This window comes from Dermacentor silvarum, chromosome 3 (genome assembly GCF_013339745.2).
Source record: "Dermacentor silvarum isolate Dsil-2018 chromosome 3, BIME_Dsil_1.4, whole genome shotgun sequence".
Lineage (NCBI taxonomy): Eukaryota > Metazoa > Arthropoda > Arachnida > Ixodida > Ixodidae > Dermacentor > Dermacentor silvarum.
The window spans coordinates 135,118,381-135,133,650 of NC_051156.1; the positions used below are offsets into that span (position 1 = coordinate 135,118,381).

General features: G+C 49.4%; 1 protein-coding gene across 4 annotated transcripts in view; it reads right to left on the reverse strand.

Moving 5' to 3' along the window:
• The window catches only part of LOC119445803 (calcium-transporting ATPase sarcoplasmic/endoplasmic reticulum type), a 663,011-nt gene that overhangs the window by 36,442 nt on the left and 611,299 nt on the right, over positions 1 to 15,270 (reverse strand). The window lies entirely within an intron of this gene.

Here is a 15,270-nt window from a genome sequence, read left to right on the forward strand (position 1 = left end):
CTTTTTGTTCGTCGTTTCCCTGTCTGGCGTCATTTTGCGACGTAAGCCCCGTCCGAGTGTCCTTACGCCGATGTGTTGCGCAGAATACACAGGGACCTGACGTCGCGCGGCTGCTGCTGCAGATGTTCGTCTCACGTTTCGAAGCGTAGAGGCCGCGGACTCGCAGGCATCATCGATGACTGATTGCCTGTCAGGCTTCGGTAAAGCAGGAACGGTACCCTACGGAGCGCGGATGTGGTGGCAGAGTGCTATGCTGCTAAGCACGAGGTCGCGGGATCGAATCCCGGCCGCATTTCGATGGGTGGTGAAATGAAAAACGCCCGTGCCCCGTTCATTGGGGACACGTTAAAGATCCCCAGCTGCTCAAAATTAATCCGGAGTCCTCCGCTACGGCGTGCCTCATAGTCATATCGTGCTTTTGGCACGTAGAACCCCAGAATTCAATTCAAATTGCATTGCGCGCACTGATAACACGTGCTTCTTTTAATGTTTTTTGAGTGTCTTTTATTCCGCTTTATCTCACCGTGGTAATACATCGTAATGTGCAGGCCTCCATCCTTCTTTTTCAATGTTTTCTTAAAGTATTCTTTGTTTTTCTCTCAATAAAAGTAATATTTATAGCGATGATATGCTTATATGAGTCATTATAGCGGTCATATGTTTTAACGTATCTTAATATCTTTTATCTGAATGGTTTATCGACAGCGAAGTAGCTCATATATACGTTCTTACGCATGCCGCCTCCACCCCTCCCTCTCCTCCTCATATATTTGATCAAGACTGTGCAAATTCATTGTCGCTTAGATATCAGTGTTCATTACAAACCAGACTGCGCGGTACTCGTTATAACATGGCGCATGGCTTCGGCGCACGAGTTTTCTAAATGCGGGAAGTTCAAGCGAAAAAAGAAAAGAAAGGTCAAACATACACAGTCGGCGATTGTAAATGCATCTGGTCTGAACTCTGCCTATAGCGATCACAACCTCGTCACTACCTCCTAGAAGTGGCAGTATGATATTTTATGATGCGTCATTTGCCCCGATAGAAGTTTTCTCGCTTTTACGTCTACGGAGCAATGGAGTCATGCGCGCTGCAGGGAATCGCATGTATCGTGGATCTATGAGCAAGTGCGTGTTGCGAAATGCGCGGTGCGTTAGCAAATGAAAATATTAATAATATAAAAAAAAGCTATAGAGAGGGAGGAAGGGAAAGAGAGAGGGAAAACCTGAGTCAGCCATATACGCGCTTCGCCTGCGGCATCAGTTCTCTGCACGCAACAGAGTTACGCAACGTATTACTGCAAGTTGCCGGAATAAAGCGTGCGTTATGGTGGCTCGCGTCAGATATAACGTGCAGAGCAAGTTTTGTGTCGCGCATAAAGCGCAGTCAATGTTCGCCTGAATGTAATCAACAGTTGCTCATGAGGGAGTGACTGTTCGAAGCGTACCGTTCTATAACTGCCGGGGTGCTCATTTGATTGAATAAATTAAAAAAGAATTCTGGTTCTGGATTAATTTTGAGAACCAGGGGATCTTAATTAGCGTGCACCGAAATCTAAGTATGCACGAGCGTTCTCGCATTATACTCGCCCCATCTAAATGCTCCCGGGAGTCGAATGCACGGCCTCCGTGCATGCTCAGTGCATCGCTGCGGCGTAAATAAACAACCGCTGGTATAGCCACAATTTATGCGGCGCTCTCTACTACGTCATCAATTTATGGCGCCTGATCAATATCAACCAAACAACAAATCAGTCAGTCAATTGAGAAATGAAATGTGCCGGTCTTCTTCCGGATCAGCATTGGCGCTTTCGCGCGTCGCGGATTTATGCTCGAGTTGGTATACGCTTTTTTTTTTTTTTTTTTTTTTTTCACGCGTGCTTAATTCGTTCGTCACGTCACTTTACCGCTTATTTCACGTTGTTTTCCGAATGTCTATCCTTCTCGTGTGCTTAACTGCTGCGGACGGTATACCTGTCGGTATATATATATATATATATATATATATATATATATATATATATATATATATATATATATATATGAGAAGCGCTTAACTTAGCTGCCCGTCATACCAGAATTGATCAACGTTATATCAGAATCACCGCTATACCACGTACGATCACCTCCAGCTGTGACCGCGGACACAGGTTTCTTGCATGTTCAGCTTATAACTGTGTGCTGCAGCGGGTGTCCTAGAAGAAGCTTACAATTCCGGTGCCGCATGGGGGACCAGGATTGCCATTCGAGATAACGGGAACATTAGGCCAAACAATCGTGGGACGATCGTCGCACTGCTTGCGGAAGACACGTCGTAAACCGGCAACTCGAAGCATATGCAGCCGTTAGCTCCGAGCTGCGACGTTACGCCGGCTGGCTGACAGCCAATACAACCAAAGGGTGACGCCGGCATGCGACGGCTACCGCGTTCATCTTTTCATCACGACGTGCTCTGCAATAGAAACATCTGCTCTGTATAACGTGACTGACGTCACAGCTGCTCACTTTGCGTCATCAATAGAAGGCGCTGCGTCCTCCGCTGGCTTGAGAAAGTTGCTCCTTTCCCCTTCCGTATTCCCAGGAGCTAAATAATCGCGGGAACCGCGAAGCTTTCTTCGAGCCCCTATCGTAAACGTCGTCAATCACTCTCATGTTATCGACCACGGCATCGCGGTGGGAATTCAAAAAGGCTAGCGCATTCATTTCTGAGGTAGCTGGAAGCGTCATTTCGTAGCCGAGGTACAGTGTTGAGGCATCAGAATCAATCAATCAATCAACTGCTACAACGAGGCGGACAGAACACAAACAGAACAGTGTCCAGATAGGCATACAGGGAAGTCCTGTGTATGTCTGTGACTCTGGAGGAGGTCTGTGACTCGAATACGCGTTTCCCTTATTATTGCGATAGCTTATATGGATACTCCCGGCGCATTTCTGCGCGTTTCCAGAATGTAACTGTAGGTAACTGCGCTTTATACGGAGCATCACGGCCGTCGCCGTGATGCTCCGTATAAAGTTCAAGGGTGATAACATCGTCGCCACACGCCGTATGTGGGAGTGCAAGCGTGCAAGCATATAGAGAAATGGTGCAAGGGTGAGCCGACGATGGCGGCTCAATCGCGCGCGCGCAAGGGAGGAATGCTGGGAGAAAGCGCGACATATTCCGTCGCGCGTAAGGCACCGGGGGGGGGGCAGGGGGGCGTTCTACTTCGGCAGCTGCTGCGTATGGCGCGGCCGGGCCGGCCCTGTTTTGAAAGCGATCTGCGATGGGGATACAGTGCGCGCCGAGTGCTGATAGCTTCGTGTGCGCTGTTTACGCCGCTTAGTTCGCGTTGAAGCGACAGGCAGCACGAAGGTCAATTCGCTCGCTGCTGCCGCCACGCTTGCTCGCTCCAGCATTTTGACAGCGAGTTTCTGCGGTCATCAAGTGAGATGTTTCATGCTTGCTTGTGCTGCATGACACCATGCTTGTTAATTCAGTTAGTAAGCAAACGTTTACAAGTTTATACGGCCGATGAAACTACTTAGCCTTACTTCGTATAGCTGCCTACTAATTTGCTATCGCAATCGATGCTTCACCTTTCGGGAGAAACTGCGACTTTTTTTTTATTACTCCGTCAACCCTTTCTCCACCAAAGAATAAGTCGGCAGTGTCACCTTCAAGTAATTAAAATCATCCGCTGGTTTCACGTTTTGGCTTTTAGGCGCAACCTGACAAAAAGGGGAATTAAGTCACCGTGTGCAAACAATAAAGTTCGTTAGGAAAGAGCGATTATATGCAAGGCTGCAGGGAAATGCGCGTGTCCTTGACAGGCTGGGGGAATTTTAGGAAACATATCTATAGAGTCGCGTGGTGACAGCCTCTTAATTGGACGTCCGCAACGGCATAAATCTACATCGTAATCGAACGTATTTATAGCCCGTCGCCCTGCACGCCTTCTTCAGCGCAGAATCACCCCGCTTGCGCAACGCATGCCCCGAACTCGACGCAGAGAAGACAGGCCGTGTACACACGCGGGAGAGTATATAGCTTAGTGAGGCAGTTGCGACACCTGTCGCGCGCTTTCACACGCACACGCTAGGTGGCAGCGCGTAGGCGAACTCGTCTACTAGGAGCGCCGAAAAAGTTCTCGAAAGTCGCCAACACCTACGCAGCCACAACAAATCGAGCGGGTACCAGCGTGCTAGCTACGGCACTTCACAGACAATGGCGGTCTAACGAGCGTCCTCCTCCGCACCCGGAAGAAGGGAGCTATAAATATAAGCGGCCGCGCGGAATCTGCGCCCTTCCGTAGTACCTCGGAAGAGCCTAAAAAAACAGAAGAAGAGGAAGTAAAAAAGAAAAAAAAAAGAAGAGAAACTAAAGTGGTCCCGTCACACCGCCGGTTAGGTTAGGCGCGTAGTAGGTGCTTCTCCGCTCACGCTCAGCGACCTCAGCAACTTCGTGCAGTGCAACTTAAGGTAATGGCCGCGTCAGCCAATCGCATACGTGAACCGACTGCGCCCGTGTGTCTCAAAGAAGAAGACAGTCTCGTGCTACCTTGCACGCCGTTAACCTTTCCGTGATCCATCCACTCAGTCGCAGTGTCGCACATGGTAGAACTGTCGGCGAACAACGGGGTCTGTCTTGCATCGGACTTTTCACCCTGACTCTGACTCGTAACCTTCACAGTACTGCACGGAGTTCGTGAGGCGCTTCGCACCGGAAGAACGTGCGGAGGAAACCCTAATTACGCAAGCAGCAGCCCGCTGCCGTTAGCCCGCCGCAGGATGGGAGAGGGGTGAGAAGCCGCGGCCTGCAGCGCTTGTAGTATCGAGGCTTTGGAGTTAAACGGAAAACATGGCCAACAAGGCTATGTGTCATGTCATTTTGAAGGGTATAACGACAGAAAGTTCTTTCTCTGACCCTCATGACCACCCAAGCGTAAATGAACAAAGAGAAGAAAACGAACTGGTCGACGACGGTGTTTGGAAGTGTAGAGTTATCGGTTGTGGAAGAGAAAGAGAGAGAGAAATAAACGAAATGGTAGTGGTCAGAAGGGAAAGTGAGTAGAAGAGGAGGAGGAGGATGTGCACTTGTGAGCAAAATAAACGAACCGCATGCTCATTGAAAGAAAATAATAAACAAAAATGCAGCAGATCCAATGAGTTGGGATTTAGATACAGCGAAGCTTTGTGTGAATACTTATATATAGAGTCGAAACACACGTACACAAGGGCGAGCGCACACAAATTATACCGAGTCTTTGTTAAGCGGAGTTGCTGACTGCTATAGCGAGTACGACGGACACCTTGAACACATCATGATTTCAGAGGCAGCATGCGCATACGTAAAGTAGCGCAATTCGAATCCATTCTATCCGCAAGAAGCGTTTGCTTCCTCATTACTGTGCAGCCGCGGATGCGCAAAAAAGAGCTTTATGGATCTTTTTTTTTCTTTTCCCCGCACGGCCGGCGCCGCCGCTGCCGCGGAGGCGAGCGTCATCTGGTGGGGCTGCAAGGAACGTAGCGGTGCGCGCGGCGCGCATGCTCCGCTGTGATTGGTTGGCCTATTCGGCAAGGGAACAGCTAGGCCGCAGCCACGGTCATAAATCCCGACGATGTTGGCAAAGAAAAGCTTCGCCTTTAAAACTGTATTTATTCGTAATTCGGACGCACAAACTGCAATTGACGAGTGCAATGAAATGTTCGCAGCGCAAATTTAGAGTGCAAGTTACATTCGTAGACAAGAAGAAAATGGGCTTTATCGCGGAATCCCTCCTCTGTATATTTTTGCTCAGGGGAGTACACGCAAGCATAAGAAAAAAACATGAAACATCCGCAAGGCGCCGGTTTTTTGCGACTTGGTGATGGCTTCATCCGCGGAATTTCCTTGCTCGTCTCGCTTGCGACATCGCCGCCGATCGGCGCGGCTTCCGCCCAGCCAAAGTCTCGAAGCTCTAGACGCTTCCATTCCGTCCTGCTTTCCATTAGGATCGGTTATGCGTCCGTCGCTATTCATGCAGCGAAACTACCTTTTCATGACCGCCTATGGCCCTTTCGCTCCCTTCCGACCTTCTAATGGCTCGTCTGCAATTAACGACCCCGCCGAGGCCACTAATGGTTGCGGATATGCGATGCCTTACTTTTTTCTTATTTTTATATTCAGTCTGCTCCATCACCACGTGAGAAACTGCGAGTAATGGGTCGTTTCGCAGAATAAAGCACCCTCCTGCGGTTCAAGCGCGCAAGTGCATGTATACGCGTTCTTCGAAGCGGACGGTGGACGAAGTTTTTGACCAAGGAGGTTCAGAACTGCAGATGGCCTTCGATGACACATTTTTGTTGCTACAGGTGCTCCAGAGCAAGTGCATCTGCACTAGATGCAATGGCAACGACCAGTCTTCAATATATACTTAATGGAAGTCGCACGTAATCAGGACAAATTTACTCATGCCAGCTGTGAATGAATTCGTACGGGGAAGCCGCGGATGTAGTTAGCGTTTTGTCACTGAGAATTAACGAGGTCTTAGGCTCAATACCTGGCCGCGGAACGAACAGTAAACCACCCTTCTACTTGGATGTCACGACACGTTGAAAACTCCGCGGGGGATCAAAATTAATCCGGAGCCTTCCGGTTAATCCGGTACATCACCGAGGTTGATCAATCTAAAACACCGAAAGCACTGAAAGCAGGGTGAAGAGTCGGCATTTACTTAAATATAGGGCTCACAAATGGTGGAATCAGTCTATCAGTCAAAGAGCGGTGACGTCACATATAGTTCACCATCCTGGGGACGTATTCTCGGACGGTCGCGTTGGGCGATATATGTCTTTCAGTGCGCGCTTATTGGCTGGTTGAGCACTACGTCACGCGAAACCGATAGTATATTGCCGAGAGTGATCGTCCGAGCATACGTCCCCTGGCTGCCTCGGTAAAGGAAAAAAAAGAAAAGTCGCAGTTTCGCCCGAAAGGCGAAGCATCGATTGCGATAGCAAATTAGTGGACAGCTATACAAAGTAAGGATAGCAGTTTTATCGGCCGTTTAAACTTGTAAACATAGGCGCACCAATTAAATTAACAAGCATGCTGTCACGCGCCCACAAGCAAACATGAAAGCATTTCCCTCGATTATCGTGGAAACTCGCTGTCAAAACGCTGGAGTGAGTCAGCGCGGCCGCAGCAGCGAGCGAATTGTGCCGGCGCTCGCATCAATGTGATCTTAGCCGCGAAAACACAGTGAGGGCGGACTCTGCCTCCGCCGCAGACGGCTAGCTACAGCCGCGCGGGTGGACGCTCGCGGCGGCTCCCCGTCGCATGCTTTTACTTGCACATACAGCGTACGGCGCGCGGCGACGATTTTATCGCCCGTGGACTTTATACGTAAGCCCACGGCGACGGCAGAAATTCGCCTAGGGTGTCCAGATAATTGTTATCTCAATAAAAGATGAAAGCGAGTCGTGACAATAAAGGACGAAAGCGCAAGAGGAGAGAATGAAGTTAAAGAGTGAGTGAGTGACAGCGCTCGCGCGCTCTCTTGTCTTCTCCAGTGAATGACAGTTTGACGGACAGGGAGACAGAGCGAGAGACACGTTGGGAGGAGAATGCGGTGCACCGCCCGCCGCTGTATTTTTTTCCCCCCCTTCTTCGACAGGACTTCCGGAAATTCTTTCTCCGACACATTGGCACAGGTGCTGCACGCGTCACACTTATAGCCGGCCCCGTTTTGCTCTGCTGCGAGGGCCACTCTAACCGTTGTATTTGTTTGTTTCTTTCACGAATGAAAAAGAAAGAAAAGAGCAACGGAGAGAGAGAGAGAGAGAGAGAGAGAGAGAGAGAGAGAGAGAGAGAGAGAATAGAAGTATTTTTTGCACTAGATGAAAAACAAGCGTCGCTTTCCGGCATTTTTACGTCTGGTCATTGCATCCCTGAAGGGAGGTGGAGTCAGGCGGTTGGCCCAGCATCTTTTTGTGGGAATTCCGCTCTTTTCCAGAAAATCCAGTGACCCGTAAACGTTTGTGACCGAATGTACGTACATAGCGAATGCAACTCATCTGGGGAACTGCGCTAAGCCCAATGTCGACGGACACGTCAGCGTATAGCAAATGGCGCCTCACTTGGTGTCCTTAGCTACACAAACGAGTCCACGGTCGACATTCAAAGGCCCGTCTGACAGCACCTTTCCATGGCGGGCAGTCCTCCTGACGTATTAAAGCGCGAAACTTGCGCTAGAGCGCATATGCAACTCTAAGTTGACTGTTTACTTAACGCTGGAATAACTACGATACCCCTGCAACACGGGCACGCTTTTGACCTTCATCGAAGTAGATCCGCATATAACCTTTTAGCGCGATCCGAAGCACGAGGTATGAATAGTCTAGCAAGATGAAGGTCAAGCGTGCTTGAAAAGGACGCGTATCATCGCTCTATCAGCATCGAGTTCGATGTGCACGCCGGGCTTGGCAATGGAAATTTAGGTATAAGTAGCATGCCGCCATAAAGCCGAGTGCGCAGAACTGCTATCTATAGAGGGCGTTGCTACAGCGCGCAAATATCCAGGAGCAACTGGCACGAGTCGCGGATTCCTGTGAAACGGATGTCGCGCGCAGAAATGTGCCACACAACAACAAGATAAGGAAAAGGAATAAGAAAAGAGAGGAAGAAGGAAGGAAGAGAAACGCGTCACGTAGACCCTCGGTCCGACATGTGGGAGAAAAGGAAAGGAGGGTTGTTCCTTGTGGGCGCTGCATGGTGGAAGCAATGCGAGAGAGCCGCTGTTTGATGGAGGGTATAGCTCACCTTCTCGCATCAATGCCCCGCAACATCTGGTTTGCTTCTATCTTTGTCGCTAGTGAATCCTTTTTAGAAATTCTTGCGACACAACGCTCCCTGGACGATATTTTACAAGTTGCAGTGTATATAAGCAAAATTGAGCATGGCGAGATGCTCTCCGTATACGCGCGAAACGCGTGTGCGTAAACACAACCCGATAGGTCGTATGCGACTATGCGCATATAGCAACAACGTACTACATCCAAGTGTCCAACAAGTTCCAACAGAGTTGAACAGTCACAACCGTCATTTCCGACTCGTCGTCCAATGAATTGATTTGTTTTGACGCACATACTTTGTTCCTTCTAAACATTGATACTTCAATGATGGAAATGACGAAAGACCAATGTTCAAGTGCGAGCCGCGCGCTGGACAGTTACGGCGGGTTCAGCAGGCCCTTTCCTCTTATAAATAATAAATAAATAAATAAATCACGAAGAAGAAGAAGAGAGGAGAAGCAAGACTGCGCTAAGCAGGAGTAACCATGATGGGCGGAACGCTCTTCCGCTAAGAGGTGTGAGAGAGAGATAAAAGAAAGGCAGGGATGTTAACCAATCAAGAGTCCGATTGGCTACCCTGCGCTGGGGGAAGGGGAATAGAAAGAAGGGAGAGAGATGGGGGTAGAGAGACGTGCACGGACAGCACTAACAGAGTCAAAGGCGCTCGCACAAGCCAGACGTTCTCAGAAAGCAACTCTGCAAAGAGGAGTTGCGCGCGCAAAGATGCTCGCACGCGCGCAGGACGCCATCGGAAGGCGACGGAAGGAAGCAGTGGAGCTGTTGCAGAATGACTCGCACGAGAAGGAGCGCGCGCGCGAAGCCTCTCGCGGCTGCCGCAAAAGCGTCGACGAGACCGCTCGACCGAAACAGCCTTGGCATTTCAGCTGCCAGCGGCGTCGAAAACGCGCCGCGGCAGCCGCCTTTCGACGCTCCCGACCGTCGTCGCAGTTCGCACCCCTCTCGCGATTCGAAACTGCGGCGGAACGACGCGCACTGTTGCAGTCGAGATTTCTATATAGCTGTGACGCTGCAGGAGGGAGATGGACGGGATAACGCGGAGAGGAAACGAAAGATAACGGGAGGAAAACTTCCACTGCCGAATGCCGCAATTCGTTCGCTGAAGACAGACAGACAGACAGACAGACAGACAGACATATAGATAGATAGATAGATAGATAGATAGATAGATAGATAGATAGACAGATATATAGATAGATAGCTAGATAGATAGATAACGTATGGAAAGGCAGGAAGGTTAACACGCGTGGGCTAGCCAGATGTATACATCTGCAGGGGGAAAAGATTAACACAAGTGGCCTATGACATGAGCAGGGAAATTGCGGTACGCGGCGCCCTTGTTCCCGTGCACACTGCATGGTATCTAAAGTGCCCCATGATTCATGTTTCATAGAGGGGGTGCCTGGCACTCTCGTTGTCCGCGTGCTAGGGGACAACGGCGTCGCGAGCCGCAATTTATCTGATCGGGTGATCGGTCCCTTGTGCTAATCTTTTTCCGCTGCAGCTGTAATATAGTTCTTGTTGTCAACCACGCATAAAGTTCAATTTCAGCCTCTTCAGTCGCAAATTCTGATAAACTATCGATGAATGTGTGAAATAGTAAAAGGAGGACATAACTAAAGATAAAGCAATGAAAGACAGAGAAGGCTGCTCTTCCAGGCCAGCATTGGTTGTGCGCATGCTATGCACGCATGCTATGTCGGCTTATATATATAGGCACGCCTTCAGTGAGTGCGCTCTCCCCCGCGAAACGCAACGCGCCGGAGAAAGAGAGAGAGAATCATTTTTACGGCCACCCTGAACTGCGTTCTTCTTCTTGCTTACGCATCTGTCTCTCCGCAGAGCAGGCCAGTTCGCAAACAGTCCGCTATTTATGCTTCGACGTCGTCCCACGGAATGCGCTCGAAAACGACCGGGCGGCCGTTCGAAACGCGTGAGAGCGTGCTCCTTTCTTTTCTCCTATACGCTCTGCTGGAACCGAGGTTTTCTGAGTTTAACGTTCGGCCTCTGAGAGAGAGAGAGAGAGAGAGAGAGAGAGAGAGAGAGAGAGAAATTGGGGTTTTGTTGGTCCGTGGTGCTACTAGCGCGAATGACGAACTTTGGACGTGTTGTGCGGGCTTCGGGTGACTGTACCGTACGCTTGAGCACGAGAAACGAAGAAAATTTCTTTCACGGACAGCCGAAAAGAGCTTTAGTCTGTCTGCGCCCTCTGTATGCGTAGTCCTCAAGTTCTGTATTTGCATCGCTAAAATTACTATTCCTTACAACCGGAAACAGTTACTATACAATATATACGTAATAAACGACAGCAGTTACCCGCCTGAGACTTCTTTATGCAGCCTAGCTGCGCACGCAGGAACACCGAATGAAAGTCGACAAAAGTCGAAACACAACAAAGAAAACACAAAGGGCAGGTCGTCCTTCTACGCACCGGCGCGGTGCATCAGCTTTAATTCGCTTTTCTGGGAGGCACCGGTGACGTATACCCCCGCCAAAGGCTTCACCTAAACGATTCACCGACAAACGCTTCACCTCAACACGGCGGCGTCATGTTGCGGAGATGGCGGAGGCGTCGGCGGGGAACGGGGATATATTCGTTCGCTCGCTTGCGCTCTTCGGTAAGCACGTATTGCAGATGAAACGGGAAATGGTCTCACGTTATGTAATTGGACCATGCACCCCGAACACTGGCGCCGGCGTTGGCGCCAGATGGCGCCAACGCGTGGAAAACACTATGGCTTGCTGCAGGAAGAAAGCTCCGCTTCAGTCTTTTTTTTTTTTTATTTAACCCTGTTTTCATGCTGCGTCCACGCTGCTGACGTTGACGCTGCTGACGTTATTGCTGGCGATATGACGCTGCTGGCGTTATTACGTCACGCGTCACGTGTACAAGTGCCTGAACGCTTAGTCACTCACGCTGTTCCTTCAGTATAGTTCTCTGCTTGAGCCCATTCTCTCCATCGGCCCATTCAGCTGCCCCGGGTGCAAACTATTACCGCATTCGGCTACGAGCCCCGGAGTGGCTCGAGGGGCGACTTCAGCTCTGCAGTCGCCGCTCAGCGGGTTGCACCCGGAGCCATCCTCCTACCACGGTCTAACTGCTCCAACGGGTTCGATAAGGTGGGCACTGCGGAAGACGTTCGTGTCGTGCGGCGAAACATTATCAAAAGGAGAAAGTGAAGAAGCTTGTAGTAAATTATGCGGGGTTGCTTTTGTGCATAGCAGACAAGGTCAACCGAGATGAGGACAGTGTTGAGATTAGGAGAAAGAGGTAAATCGAAGGAAAATGACAGGTGCTGATTCGTGTGACTACACCATCTGTATGGCGTTGTTGCTACAGCGTTTGTCACGGTGGTCCGCGGTTCGAATCTCAGCTGCGAGGAAATGTCTCTTTGGTCGCATCTTGGTAAAAATAAATAATGAAAATGCCGGGAAAACTCCGTGGTGCACTAAAGGCACCATAAGTCACTACGTTGGAGCTAAAAAAATAAAAGAGAAAGCAGTTAGGCCTTCACTTCCTCAGCTTATATTCAATCCCCCCCCCCCCCCCCCCTACACACACACACACACAAAGAAGTGTAAATAGAGTTATGAAAGAATTATCTATCACTCTAACTGCCTTCCTTTTTTACCGTTTGTTACATTTTAATGTACGAGAAAAGCGCAACCGAATGATGGCAAGCTGGAATTATGGCAAGGTCAACATTTCAAGAAAAGCAGACGCGATAAGCTGTAATGAAACTTCCGTATCACGTTTCAAAGTGATTTTTTTCTCTTTCTTTTTTGTTTTGATTTTTGCCATTGCGGCTAGTGAGATAATATGCACTCCTTTTGTAGGGGCTTACTGCTTGTTCTCTGACAACTGCCCCGCTTCCATTCACTTTGACTCAAAACGAAAATAAACAAAATAAAAGCGTTTTTGGTTTCCTACAAAGAAGAAAGAAGGACCAACCGCCTCGGAATGACCTTGAATGTACATCACGGCACTCCGCGCACTGTGCAGTAAACGGGAATGCGGAGATGCTGGAAGAAACGAGACCGTCGGAGCGAGGAGAACATAGAAAAAAAAAGAAGAAGAAAAAAAAAAAAGAAGGGCAGCTCCCCAACAATGCCATCAGGGCGGACAGATACCGGCAGTGGTTTTTTTTTTTCGCTTGCGAAGCGAGAAAGAGAAGAGCTGGGAAAGGCGAGCCTCGGAAGCGCGCGATCGAATCGGAGTGCAGCAAACAGCGTCACCGACGAGAACAAATGGGCCGGGCCGAAATCTTTCCATCTCGCACCGCAAATGGTATTCGGACTCGGCGGCGAACGCTTCGCGATAGATTTGAGCGGCACACAGGAAAGAAGGCGGGGGGAGGCTCAGAACAGGCGGAGTTACTATCATCAGTGTGCGCTGCGCAACAAACGCACACAGCATGCACCGTCCAGGGTAAGTGTGTGTGTGAGTGTGTCTTTGCACGAGCACAGGGGGTGTCAGATAGTTGCGCGAGCACATACGTGTGCGTTAGCGTGCGTTAGTGTGCGCAAGAGTTCATTGGTTAGTGCGCGCAGTGTGTTATATATTGCGTTAGAATCGTATTTGTCTCTGTACCGTGATCTTTTCCGCTACCAACCAAGTAAGATCTCGCGCTTGCGGCTGCTTACCTTTCGCTCAAATTTCGCAGTAATAATAGCCTTTCTTTCGTCCTCACCGTTGAATATAACACGTGACTATATAACGCAGTACACAAATAACAATAAAACACCGCGCACTGTAAACACACGGCGTGAGAGGGTGCGTTCAAAGAGCCGCGTTTGCGGCGCGCGTGCAATGAAGCCACCCGCGTGTGTTTGTTCGGGGTGCGAGCAACATCAGCTTGAGTCGCGATCTCTTAGTGCGTGACCTCTGCGTGTGTGCATAATCTGTGCGCACATATATTAGGAGGTATACACGAGACCACCGCGGCCAGGATTAATGGTTCGCATACATATACACGGAGCTGTTGCGGCCGCAACCTTGTATAGGTCAATCCATCGATGCTGCGGGATTAGAAAAACGCGCGGAATACATGTACGGGGAAGATGAATGAAACGAGGAAAGGAAGAATAAACATGACGGCAAAACGGGAAGCCGCCGCGGCTTGCAGGTGCCAAAGCAAACATCCATTCATCTATACACATTTATAGGGTTTCAGTGCCGCGTGCCGGAGCAGGCTTAGTATATGTGCCTCGGGGAGGAATAACGCCTTCGTCCGTGTACACGGATATGTACGTATATTCATTTTGCGGAATCCCGTGTGCCACGTTTCCTTTTTTTTTCTCTCCTTAAATCGATGGTTGTAGTATCCCGTTATGAGTTACCCAAATGAGTAGGATTAGCCCCAGTTTCTGCCCGTTGCTGGAGTTTCTTATATGTCCAGCACAAGCTAATCACGAAAACGTGGGATCTCCTCCTATATAGCTACAACCGCCAATGATTGAGTCACAGCTTTTCTTTCTTTCTTTATTTCTTTCTCTCTTTCTTTCTTAAAAAAGAACGTTTCGACGCGTTTTCTCTTTTTTTTTGCACGAGATAATTAGGAGGCTTATCTTAGTGCCAGAAGCACAAGATACACCATGGAATGTTTTTATCGTAACAGAGAGTACTTTATTTTTATTTTTTTATTTTTTTGTGGGGGGGGGGGTGGGTGGAGCTGGAGGTGGGGGCGAGGATTAAATATGAAAGCAACGTATAATTGGTGCCAGCCGGTGCTTCTCACGTAAGACGACTGATGCAGAAGGAGCACCGCCCACACCTGCTGACAAATATGTTCGGTACTCCGCTGACTGGAAGCGTGAATGCGACAGAAATAAACGCAAACACGCAGGAGACGCGAGAAAACGAACGTAGGCAGACTGAATGGAAACATCGCGAAAAGCAAAATAAATAATAGAAATTACCCGGATCATCGTTGAAGCAACTGCGAAGAATGGGAAGACATTCCCGCAAGTCCTTCTGTGCCTCTCGTAAGGCGCACGAAATGAACCATACAGGATTCTTAGAATTACGTGTCGTACAGCCCATGTTTACAGACTGGACAAAGAAGGGGCAACGTAATACGTGGCTGATCGTGACTCGGTTTTCTTTGTCCTGTCTGTAAATTTAGGCTGTGCGATATCAGGATTCAACCAGCTCAGACGAAACCGTTGTTGACGTACTTATAGGATGCGACTGTCCCGTCTGCCTTACGTGGTTCATACCAATGAACCGGAGCGGCAGCTTATGTCCTCCGTATACGTAAAGCGTAATGACTCGACGTTTGCGAGGAGGTAGTCGTCGCCAACCGGCGATTCGGTAAAAAAAAAAAAAAAAAAAAAAAAAAAACACGCCAGCAGGCCGACGACGCCGCCAGAGCCCAAGGGCTCGTGGCAGACGCCTAGGCCGGGTGAAGCACATACTGTTAACTTGCCGGACAAAAAGTTT